Genomic DNA, 12,948 nt, shown 5'->3' on the forward strand with positions numbered 1-12,948 from the left:
ATTGGGGCGGTGCTCCTCCAGCGAGATGACTCCTCGTCCTGGGCTCCAGTGGCATATGCCTCCAGGACCATGACACCGACTGAGCAATGGTATGCCCAGATCGAGAAGGAGTGCTTGGGTCTCCTGACAGGAATAGTCACGTTTCATGACTACATATACGGCCTGCCAAAGTTCATGGTGGAAACAGACCATAGGGCTTTCGTTCACATAATCCAGAGGATTTAAATATCATGACACCTCGGCTACTGCGAATTCTTCTTCGCCTCCGCCGATGTGACTTCGAACTCATCTACACACCGGGTAAGGAGCTGATCATCGCGGATGCCCTATCCCGGTCCATCACCACGCCATGTGAACAGGGCGACTTCATCTGCCACATAGAGGCACAGGTGCAGTTGTGTGTCAGCAACCTACCAGCCACTGATGAACGTGTGGTCCAAATACGTGAAGAAACTGCCAAGGATCCTCTACTGCAGCGTGTGATGCAACTCCTCGCCCATGGCTGGCAAAAGGGGCAATGTCCCCAGTCTTTAACTTTAAGGACGAGTTAACGGTCATTGAGGGAATCCCTCTTAAACTGGAAAGGATCGTCATTCCTCAAAGCATGCGAGCTATGGTGCTCGGACAGATCCACGAGGGTCACCTTGGGGCCAAGAAATGTCGATGCAGAGCTCGGGAGGCAGTTTATTGGCCGGGCATCAACCAGGACGTTGCTGACATGGTCCTCAACTGCACAACCTGCTAGAAGTTTCAACAGGCTCAGCCCAAAGAAACGCTGCAACAGCACGAGATCGTGACCTCTCCGTGGTCTAAAGTGGGGGTAGACCTTCACTCCAATGGGCGTGATTACGTGCTCTTGGTCGACTACTTCTCCAGTTACCCGGAAGTGGTGAAATTGTCGGACCTCACGTCTAGGTCCATCATCAAAGCCTGCAAAGAGCGTTTGCCAGGCACGGGATACCACTCACAGCAATGAGTGACAAATGTCCATGTTTCTACCGCCAGGAGTGGTCCGATTTTGCACGATCCTACAACTGCAGCCACATCACCTCCAGCCCCCATTACCTGCACTCAAACGGGAAGGCCGAGTAAGGAGTCCATATCATCAAGCGGTTGTTGTGCAAGGCTGCGGACATCACTTCCGATTTCAACCTGGCGCTGCTGGCTGACAGGGAAGCCCCTCTGTCGACTGGTTTGTCTCCGGCGCAGATGCTCATGAACCGCAACCTGAGGACGACTGTTCCAGTCATCCATGTTCCAGGCCTTGACCACCTCACGGTGCTGCAAAAAGTGCATCGGTCCAGGGACCAGCAGAAGATCACGTATGATGTTCATGCCACGGATCTGCCTGCGCTGGCTCCAGCAGATGTTGTTTGCGTCCAGTTGCCTGAGGGAGGTTGGTCAGCCCCAGCTGTTGTTGTCAGGAAGGCCTCCCCAAGGTATTTCATTGTTCAACTGGCTGACGACTCCATTCTCCGTCACAACAGGAGGGTGCTGCGGAGAGTTCCCCGCCCACCACCTGACTCCGCCGGTTATCATGCCTCCTCCGGACGTCTCCTGACACGAGGCCACCGATCTGCCAGCGACCCTGCCTGTCCACGACACCGCCGCAATGCCAGCAATCCCGCCTGTCTAAGTGTCGGCATCTCCTGCTCCACCTCTGCAGCGACCAACAAGAATTCATTGCCAGCCTCATAGACTGAATCTATCGACTTTACTTCTATAAGTTTTGTTCAGTTTGCTCTGTATCTGCACGATAGAAACCTTCCCATGTACATATGTTCGTTAACTCACCACTTGTACATAGTCAGGCATGTATATACCTTCACGTTCCAAACCTTATTCACAAAAAAAGGGGAGATGTCACAATATCCACTCATGTATATAATGAGACACAGACAGGCAGTGATTGACACACAGGATGACCAATGAACACACAACACAGAACAACCAATCACCAGACAGGACACCACCACTATAAAGCCCACAGGGCATTAAGACTCCCGCTCTCTCGGGACCCAGATACTGAGACAGTCAGAGTGCACAAGTTAGTGGGCACTACTGCCACGTGGTAGCTAGTAAGTCTGGTCGAGCCAGTAAGAGGTCATCAGTAGAATTAGTAGAGTGTCAACCCACAGCTGAAAATGTACAACATGTTCATAGTTAAATAAAACAGTGTTGGATTATCTCCGGTGTCAGACGATTGTTTCTAGCTTCCCTGCATCCAGTTGCAGTCAATGTCGAACCAACCTGCCTCACACATCAATTGCATCATAAATTTTGGGATAAGAGCTTGAGGTTTTTAAGTTTGATCATTGCCTACGTTTAAAGGGAAAACTGCCCTCTGATTGTTTATACTCAATATTGGTTTGGTTTTATCTTCTATTTTTACCACTTCGCACACCACCCATAGCTGGTAGTGCACTCCATATGACATTGAATGCCATTCACACTAAGATTTACAACTGAGCCAAATACCATTGGTTATCTGTGTGAAGTTTATCCGTTTTCCCAGCACCTGGTGGGTTTCCTCCCACAGTCCAAAGATGTGCAGGTTAGGTGGATTGGCCATGATAAATTGCTCCTTAGTGTCCAAAAGATGGGTGGGGAGTGAGCCAAGGTAGACTGCTCTTTCAGAGGGTTGGTGCAGACTTGATGGGTCGAATGGTCTCATTCAGCACTGAGGGGATTCTCTGATCATAATCTGCAAAATTATTGCAAAAATGATCTGGAGTTGAATACTAAGCAATGGTGGCCAGGATTTTCCCCCACCCCCTCAGTGTTTTTTTTTTGCATCAAAGGCGGCTCGTTGTTGGCCGCCGATGGGATATTCCATTTACGTTGCTCGCCGCCTTCGCCACTGGGGAACCTGCTGGCCAAAGCTTCCACTGCTGGGAAATCCACTGGGGTGGGGGTGGGTGTTAAGGCAGGTGGGGGAAGTCCCAGCCAGTGTTTCATACATATTTTGCAATGGTGTAAATATAATGATTGAATAAATAATTGCAAAAAGACTACTCGTAGTAAAGCACTGCATTAATGATTTGTGTCTGATTATTTAGTGCTGTTACACACAACAAAATATCCTATTAACTCCCGTATGAATTAGAGACTGTCATTTAAAATTGATTTTGTTTGCCTATTAGTCAACCGCAAGACCTCGGACATAAAGAAACAAAAGTAAACACCGAAGAAAGATAATAGTGGCAGTATTTATGGTTATCCATAGTTACACCATTTACCAGGTTCAAGTTTTAGAACAAGTGAGAGACTAATTTTTAACTCAAACCTTTGAGATGTTATCAACAAGGGAACCAGAGACACTCCAGAAATGACATCCCAGTATCCTTTGATGTAGAAATCCATTAACTCACTTCAGAAAAATCTCCATAGTGTCAATCAACACTGCAGACTCCTGAAAGACTTTACTTGATTTCAGGAAACTTTTGATGAGACTCTGGAGAAAATGGGTCAAAAGTTTAAAGAGCGACTACATTTTTGCCTCACAGAAACCTCAGAAAAAGTTGGATGCAACTTCAGAGGAAGAGAATGTTCAGGTTATCCAGTCAGTTCTAAAACACAAATACTGTTGACAGGTGCTTTAAATCCCTTTCTGCCTATTTTGGTTTGGTTTCCAAAAGCACTGTTGATGTACCAAACAGAAGTGTACTTACTTATCTTGGTAGCAACAAGTTATCAAATGCCAAGGTGTTATCCTCAAGGCAACTAGTCAACAGGCACTGACCTGCCAGTTTCACACACATCTCAGGAACAGATAATAAAAAGCAACAAATACAGCACATGATGTGCTATTCAACAATGCAGACCAAAAACTAAGATTGATGGTAAATGGAGAGTAAACTGATCTCAGCGAGAGCAGAGAGACCACTGAAGTGTTCCCGGTACCCTTGGCTTAGAAAAGAAGATATGTCATCTTGGAATCCATTCTGGAATGCGCTTCAGGTAGGTTGAATCAGTCTTGAGTTATTTCCTTTCACGTTTAACATTTCAAATTCGTCATTTAGCCTCAAACATGAAGAATGACACATTCCTGAGTGAAACCATTTAACTATACAGTAACAAGCACCTGAAGAAGGAGTAAGTGGGTAAAGTAATACATATAGGTAGCATCTTAGATTATCACAATTGCAGTCAAAAAAATATACAGGTGAAATTGGAGTTTGTTTGATGCACTTTTCCAAGTTGAATTGTGGTCAATCTCTCCTACTCACACATATCAGAAGCACATCCAATGACACATTGGTTTCAGCACAGCAACCGAAAACAAGCCCCTTGAATATACAAAATGGTAAATCTCTTCAAAAAAATAATTTTTCTCCAAACTCCAAATACACCAGTCTGCTGCCAGTCACAACTCGCCCTCAGCTGAAGCCACAGCCAGCCAATCATGCTATCCCCTATACCAATCCCACCCTCTGCATCAAGCAACAAAATCACGTGAATTAGTAGCAAAAACAAGTTTTGTAATCTCTTTCCGTTTAAATAATAGACTGCTTTTAAATTCTTCCTGCCAAAGTGGACAAGTTCACATTTTCCCACATTATATTCTATCTACCATTTTCTTTGTCCACTTCTTTAACTTATCCATCTCCCTTTGGAAATTCCTTATAGCGTCTCCACTGTTATGGGCCAGGGTTTACAAAACTCCATAGTATATCATGGAGTTTTGTTCTTTGTAAGAGCCGTGGTGATTCGATGGGCCGAATGGCCTCCTTCTGTACTGTAAATTCTAAAATTCTATGATTCACCTGACCCACGACGTTTAATAGATTTCGGTTATGGGGAGCATAAGGGTCCACTCTCCAGATGTTATGCAACAGAGACCTTAAGTATTTTAAAAACAAAACAATGTTTATTCCATGAACCCAGTTAACATTTTATAAACACACAGTAAACATTGAGATTCAAAAAGATGAGGTGTTGGGCGTCATGAAAAATATTAAGGTAGATAAGTCCCCAGGGCCTGATGGGATCTACCCCAGAAAAATGAAGGAGGCTAGAGAGGAAATTGCTGAGGCCTTGACAGAAATCTTTGGATCCTCACTGTCTTCAGGTGATGTCTTGGAGGATTGGAGAATAGCCAATGTTGTTCCTTTGTTTAAGAAGGGTAGCAAGGATAATCCAGGGAACTACAGGCCGGTGAGTCTTTTGTCAGTGGTAGGGAAATTGCTGGAGAGAATTCTTCGAGACAGGATCTACTCCCATTTGGAAGCAAATGGACGTATTAGTGAGAGGCAGCATGGTTTTGTGAAGGGGAGGTCGTGTCTCACGAACTTGATAGTTTTTCAAAGAGGCCACAAAGATGATTGATGCAGGTAGGGCAGTGGATGTTATCTATATGGACTTCAGTAAGGCCTTTGAAAAGGTCCCTCATGGCAGACTGGTACAAAAGGTGAAGTCACATGGGATCAGGGGTGAGCTGGCAAGGTGGATACAGAACTGGCTGGGTCATAGAAGGCAGAGAGTAGCAATGGAAGGGTGTTTTTCTAATTGGAGGGCTGTGACTAGTGGTGTTCCGCAGAGATCAGTGCTGGGACCTTTGCTGTTCGTAGTATATACAAATGATTTGGAGGAAAATGTAACTGGTCTGATTAGTAAGTTTTCAGACAACACAAAGGTTGGTGGAATTGCGGATAGCGATGAGGACTGTCAGAGGATACAGCAGGATTTAGATTGTTTGGAGACTTGGGTGGTGAGATGGCAGATGGAATTTAATCCGGACAAAAGTACATTTTGGAAGGTCTAATGCAGGTAGGGAATATACAGTGAATGGTAGAACCCTCAAGAGAGATCTAGGTGTACAGGTCCACAAGTCACTGAAAGGGGCAACACAGGTGGAGAAGATAGTCAAGAAGGCATATGGAATGCTTGCCTTCATTGGCCAGGGTATTGAGTATAAGAATTGGCAAGGGCAGCACGGTAGCATAGTGATTAGCACAAATGTTTCACAGCTCCAGGGTCCCAGGTTCGATTCCCGGCTTGGGTCACTGTCTGTGTGGAGCCTGCACGTTCTCCCTGTGTGTGCGTGGGTTTCCTCCGGGTGCTCCGGTTTCCTCCCACCGTCCAAAGATGTGCATGTTAGGTGGATTGGCCATGCTAAATTGCCCTTAGAGTCCAAATTGCCCTTAGTGTTGGGTGGGGTTACTGGGTTATGGGGATAGGGTGGAGGTGTGAGCTTGGGTAGGGTGCTCTTTCCAAGAGCCGGTGCAGACTCGATGGGCTGAATGGCCTCCTTCTGCACTGTAAATTCTATGAAATGTTGCAGCTGTATAGAAACTTAGTTCGACCACACTTGGAGTATAGGGCAGCACGGTAGCATTGTGGATAGCATAATTGCTTCACAGCTCCAGGGTCCCAGGTTCGATTCCGGCTTGGGTCACTGTCTGTGCGGAGTCTGCACATCCTCCCCGTGTCTGTGTGGGTTTACTCCGGGTGCTCCGGTTTCCTCCCACTGTCCAAAGATGTGCAGGTTAGGTGGATTGGCCATGATAAATTGCCCTCAGTGTCCAAAATTACCCTTAGTGTTGGGTGGGGTTACTGGGTTATGGGGATAGGGTGGAGGTGTTGACCTTGGGTAGGGTGCTCTTTCCAAGAGCCAGTGCAGACTCGAAGGGCCAAATGGCTTCCTTCTGCACTGTAAATTCTATGATCTATAGTGTTCAATTCTGGACGCCACACTACCAGAAGGATGTGGAGGCTTTAGAGAGGGTGCAGAAGAGATTTACCAGGATATTGCCTGGTATTGAGGGCATTAGCTATGAGGAGCGGTTGAATAAACTTGGTTTGTTCTCACTGGAATGACGGAGGTTGAGGGGCGACCTGATAGAAGTCTACAAAATTATGAGGGGCATAGACAGACTGGATAGTCAGAGGCTTTTCCCCAGGGTAGAGCGGTCAATTACTAGGGGGAATAGGTTTAAGGTGCGAGGGGCAAGGTTTAGAGGAGATGTATGAGGCAAGTTTTTTACACAGAGGGTAGTAGCTGCCTGGAACTCGCTGCCGGAGGAGGTGGTGGAAGTAGGGACGATAGTGACATTTCAGGGGCATCTTGACAAATACATGAATAGGATGGGAATAGAGGGATACGGACCCAGGAAGTGTAGGAGATTTAGTTTAGTTGGGCAGCATGATCTGTATGGGCTTGGAGGGCCATAGGGCCTGTTCCTGTGCTGTACTTTTCTTTGTTCTTTGAACCTGGTAAACATCAACTACCAACACACGTAACCCCACAGATACAATACTCTATAGGTAACCCTTAATACCTTTCCTAGCAACATCCAAAAGTTAAACCCTTTTTAAACAAAGACAGCAGGTTAAATTCTGTACAGAAATAGGTATTACTTTGAAATCATCAAGTGAGCTGAAGACATTCTATCACTTGTCGAGAGAGAGATCATTACACCACTGCTTGCTTTGAATACAGCTCTCCAACTCTGAAAACAAAACCAAAAACAGAGCCACAAAGCAGCTTTCATGCTCAAAACAAAAGTAAAAGACAGACAGACAGCCCAGCTCCACCCACACACTGACATCACTGCAGCTATTTGATAAACACCCATTTTTAAAGGTACATCCACCTGACACCGCAAATGACTTTCCAACCCATCTTCGGTCCATTCATTAAAGTAATTGATGTAAATTATAAATAGTTTAGGCCCTAGTATTGATTCCTGTGACACTCAACTCATCACATTGTGCTCATCTGACGCTATGTTTCCTGTTAGCTATCCAATCCTCTGTCCGCGCTAATATGTTGTCCCCAATACCATGAGCTTTTATTTTCTAGTAACTGTTATAACCTGCAAGTAGCTTATTGGGTGGGAACGATTAACTTCGCTATGGTCCTTGCAGAATATGAGCTCCCCTGTTAAGGAGTGGTGGATTTCTAAAGTTGTAGGGTATATAAAGCCGGCCAAGTAGACAAGGCAGATCCAGGTGGGATCTACTGTGGGATGTATATCATAGTGATTGTAAATAAACTAAGTTTCTTTGAACTACTCAATGGGGACTCCTTCATGGCCTTATAAAAGTAACCTTTGATATGGCACCTTGTCCCAGAAGTCTAAGTACAGGACTTCCACTGGTTCTCCTTCACCATATTGCTTGTTAATTCCTCAAAGAACTTCAATACATTATTCAAACATGATTTCAGTTTTCCAAAACCATATTGACTCTGCCTGATTGCACTAAGGTTTTCAAAGTGCCCCACTATAATCTCCTTAATAACATATCTCAGCAATTTCCGTCTGACAGATGTTAAGTTAACCGGCCTGTAGATTCTTGCTTTCTGTTTCCCTCCCTTCCTTAATAGAGGAGTCAAATTCATTATTTTCAAATTAATGGAGCCTTCCCAGTGTCCAGAAAAATTTGGAAAATTAAAACCGATGCTATCAACATAGCAGCCACTTCTTTTAAGATTCTAGGATGGAATCCATGAGAACCTGGGTGGGGTGAAATACCTGTGTGCTGTTTAGAAACATAGAACATAGAACAGTACAGGCCCTTCGATCCACGATGTTGTGCCAACCACTTATCCGAGCAAATCTCTTGGTAGTTTTTGTAACCGACTTGTGGTTGAAGGCGCAGTTACAGTTATTATTACGTTACAGTTGTCGATGATCCGCGATCAGATAGTGTTCAGGATATCAAATGATAAAGTATGTGCGAGGCTATTGAAAGAAGAAGTGATCCCTGTGTAAAATATCATTATTTACATGGTCCCTGGGTTGTATGACATTATTCACAGTGGTCCCTGGGTAGTATATCATTATTTACAGTGGTCCCTGGCCAGTATATAATTATTTACAGCGGTCCCTGGGTTGTATGTTATTATTTACAGTGGTCCCTGGGCAGTATATCATTATTTAGTGATCCCTGTGTAGAATATCATTATTTCAGTGGTCCCTGGGCAGTATATCATTATTTACAGTGGTCCCTGGGCAGTATATCATTATTTACAGTGGTCCCTGGGTAGTATATTATTATTTACAGTGGTCCCTGGGCAGTATATCATTATTTACAGCGGTCCCTGGGCAGTATATCATTATTTACAGTGGTCCCTGGGCAGTATATCATTATTTACAGCGGTCCCTGGGCAGTATATCCTTATTTACAGCGGTCCCTGGGTAGTATATCATTATCTACAGTGGTCCCTGGGTAGTATATCATTATTTACAGAGGTCCCTGGGCAGTATATCATTATTTACAGCGGTCCCTGGGCAGTATATCATTATTTACAGCGGTCCCTGGGCAGTATATCATTATTTACAGCGGTCCCTGGGCAGTATATCATTATTTACAGCGGTCCCTGGGCAGTATATCATTATTTACAGTGGTCCCTGGGTGGTATATCATTATTTACAGTGGTCCCTGGGTGGTATATCATTATTTACAGTGGTCCCTGGGTAGTATATCATTACTTACAGTGGTCCCTGAGTAGTATATCATTATTTACAGTGGTCCCTAGGTAGAATATCATTATTTACAGCGGTCCCTGGGAAGTATATCATTATTTACAGTGGTCCCTGGGCAGTATATCATTATTTACAGTGGTCCCTGGGTAGTATATCATTATTTACAGCGGTCCCTGGGCAGTATATCATTATTTACAGTGGTCCCTGGGTAGTATATCATTATTTACAGCGGTCCCTGGGCAGTATATCATTATTTACAGTGGTCCCTGGGTAGTATATCATTATTTACAGTGGTCCCTGGGTGGTATATCATTATTTACAGTGGTCCCTGGGTAGTATATCATTATTTACAGTGGTCCCTGAGTAATATATCATTATTTACAATGGTCCCTGGGTAGAATATCATTATTTACACTGGTCCCTGGGAAGTATATCATTATTTACAGCGGTCCCTGGGTAGTATATCATTATTTACAGTGGTCCCTGGGTAGTATATCATTATTTACAGACGTCCCTGGGCAGTATATCATTATTTAAAGTGGTCCCTGGGTAGTATATCATTATTTACAGTGGTCCCTGGGTAGTATATCATTATTTACAGAGGTCCCTGGGCAGTATATCATTATTTACAGCGGTCCCTGGGCAGTATATCATTATTTACAGCGGTCCCTGGGCAGTATATCATTATTTACAGTGGTCCCTGGGTAGTATATCATTATTTACAGTGGTCCCTGGGTAGTATATCATTATTTACAGTGGTCCCTGGGCGGTATATCATTATTTACAGTGGTCCCTGGGTAGTATATCATTATTTACAGTGGTCCCTGGGCAATATATCATTATTTTACAGGAGAAGCCATTGCAGATGATGATGACTACTTTGATGATTAAGACGATGATAATTACGATCACCATGATTACGATGAAGAAAGTGCAGACTCCGATGGTGAGCCAGAAGAGGACGACTATGAAAAGTTATTCAGCTGGTTTGGCGGTAGTGACGAGGTGATCACAAGGGGCACCCAATCCGTGCAGGACAATGATAAGTGTGAAAGCTCTAAAATGGAGTGTGCAGATGCTGAAAGTGAGATTGCAGAGCAAATAGATCAGCGGAGAGCAAATCAACTGCGAACAGTCAACTGGTAACTGAAGAAATAATCCCCATTCTGGTGCAATTGGCTCCAGAGCAGTAGGATGACTCATCTTATGCCCACGGAATGGTTCTTGTAGTGGATTCCCCAATACTTAAGACTAAGTATTGAGAAGGAAGGGGAAGAGAAGATGAGTGGAGGACATAGTTGGTCGACCGGGTAGCACCCACGACAGAGATGACATAAGCATCAGCAAGAAGACCAACATACAAGAAAACACACGGAGACTGAGTTGGAAGCATCGCTTCAAAAGGTTAAAAAAATAGGTAATGCAAAAAAGACCAGCCAGAAAACCGGTCTTTCAAAAGTTGAAGCAAGATTGAGTATCCGGTCAAGGTTCAGGAGACCAACGGGACGATGTTGTTCTGAACTTGGAATAAACTGTCACAAAAGGCACGTTTACAATTATCATACATATCAGGTTTTGTAAAGCACAGTTACATTTATACATGGGACCTATTTCAAATTATTATGCAGATCTTGTTTTGTAATGATGTGGAGATGCCGGCGTTGGACTGGGGTGAGCACAGTAAGAAGTCTTACAACACCAGGTTAAAGTCCAACAGGTTTGTTTCAAACACGAGCTTTCGGAGCACGGCTCCTTCTTCACCTGAAGAAGGAGCCGTGCTCCGAAAGCTCGTGTTTGAAACAAACCTGTTGGACTTTAACCTGGTGTTGTAAGACTTCTTACTTGTTTTGTAAAGCATAGTTACCTTTACATGTAAATGTTAACACTTCTAAAGGAAAGGGGATGTGGTGATAGGCCTGTGCACAGTTTTGTACATAGTTGTGTCCATCAATGTATATAGTTACCAATGCGACCTCCAACTAGCTGGTGGTAATAGAGATCTACCATGTGACTCAAGATATCCGGCAGTTGGTAATAAGTCGTAGTAGAGGACAATCGCACTAGAAGTAGCTCCAGAAGAATTCACTGAATTTAATTGTTTTGTTACCGTTTGTATCATAGTTCATTAATTATCTTTCCACATGTTCATGTTGTTAATAAAACTATCTTACGACAAAGAACTAGATGTTCTGTGTGCATCTGTACTATGGCCACAACGCAGAACATAACACTGGGACTTGTCAGCTTTTAGTTTTAATAGTGTTCTTCGTGCCCTTTCCTGATGATTGTAATTTGTTAAGGTCCTCCATCCTGTCAACACCTGATTCAATTATTTCTGGGATGTTAGTTCTATTATCGACAGTGAAGACAGGCAGAACGGCCAGAAACATTCAAGCCCCTCACGCCGGCGGGAACGTCCTGTCCAGATTATGTGAACGGATAATTCAATGGTTTGTCAGCCCTACTGCAGGGTGAAGCTGCAAAATGCTGACACTCATATCTGTTCAATTCATCCACCATTTTGTTATTTTCTATTATTAATTGCCCTCACACAGGGAGAACATGCAGACTCCGCACAGACAGTGGCCCAAGCTGGGAATTGAACCTGGGACCCTGGCGCTGTGAAGCAACGATGCTAACCACAACAGTGCTACCGTGCCACCATAATTAAAATGGCGGGCCATCTCCCGTCACTGCGAAACACACAGCGGGTTGCTTGATAAATCCTGCCTCTTGTCTCCAAGCAGCCAGTGGGAAATCTGCTCTGAGCTGGAAGGGAGAGTGGACTGGTTCAGGGAGAATGCATCATGGCAGCTAACCAGGAATTTTACACACATCTGCAGATCATTTGTTTGAACACCAGCTGTACATTAATGGAGTGGAATCCCTCCTGGACGATGAGTACCCCTGAGTGATCGGTTTGCCACACATGTGAAGGTATTGAGGACCTGCAAGGTGTAGAAAGCCAGCCATGGCCACAAACTAGAGTATTCACTCAGTCAGAGTGGCATCATTGGGGTAAAGTTGGCGTAATTGCATGCCCTGGCAACCATGGTATCTATCACCTGTCCTATGCATTTATGGGTGAATATCTATGAGATCCTTCAAACATCTCCAGCAGAAACCTGAAATGAGCCAAAGGCAAAGAAGCATCTGATAAAACATGGTTCACTTGCAGCAGGTCTTCCAGCAGGCTGCAAACATCTGCCACTATCTGCACAAGACCCTAAGCGCCCTGAGACACAGCTGTTCTGACATGTCCAACAAACAGATCATTATAACCTATTTGCATTTATTTCCATGCTCCCGCTTGCGTGCGACATGGAACTCATTCACTCCACCAGCTTGGGATCAGAGCATGGTATTCGGGTCGGCACCCAGCGCCAATTCCGATTTTGCCCCGACGCCCATCGGGAAACACATTCTGGGCATTCCGGGTACAGAGAGCCCGCCTAATGCTTTTCACCCATATCTACTCCCTCTTCCAAATAAAATTACACCCATGATTTACAAAGCT

This window comes from Scyliorhinus canicula, chromosome 5 (assembly GCF_902713615.1).
Source record: "Scyliorhinus canicula chromosome 5, sScyCan1.1, whole genome shotgun sequence".
Lineage (NCBI taxonomy): Eukaryota > Metazoa > Chordata > Chondrichthyes > Carcharhiniformes > Scyliorhinidae > Scyliorhinus > Scyliorhinus canicula.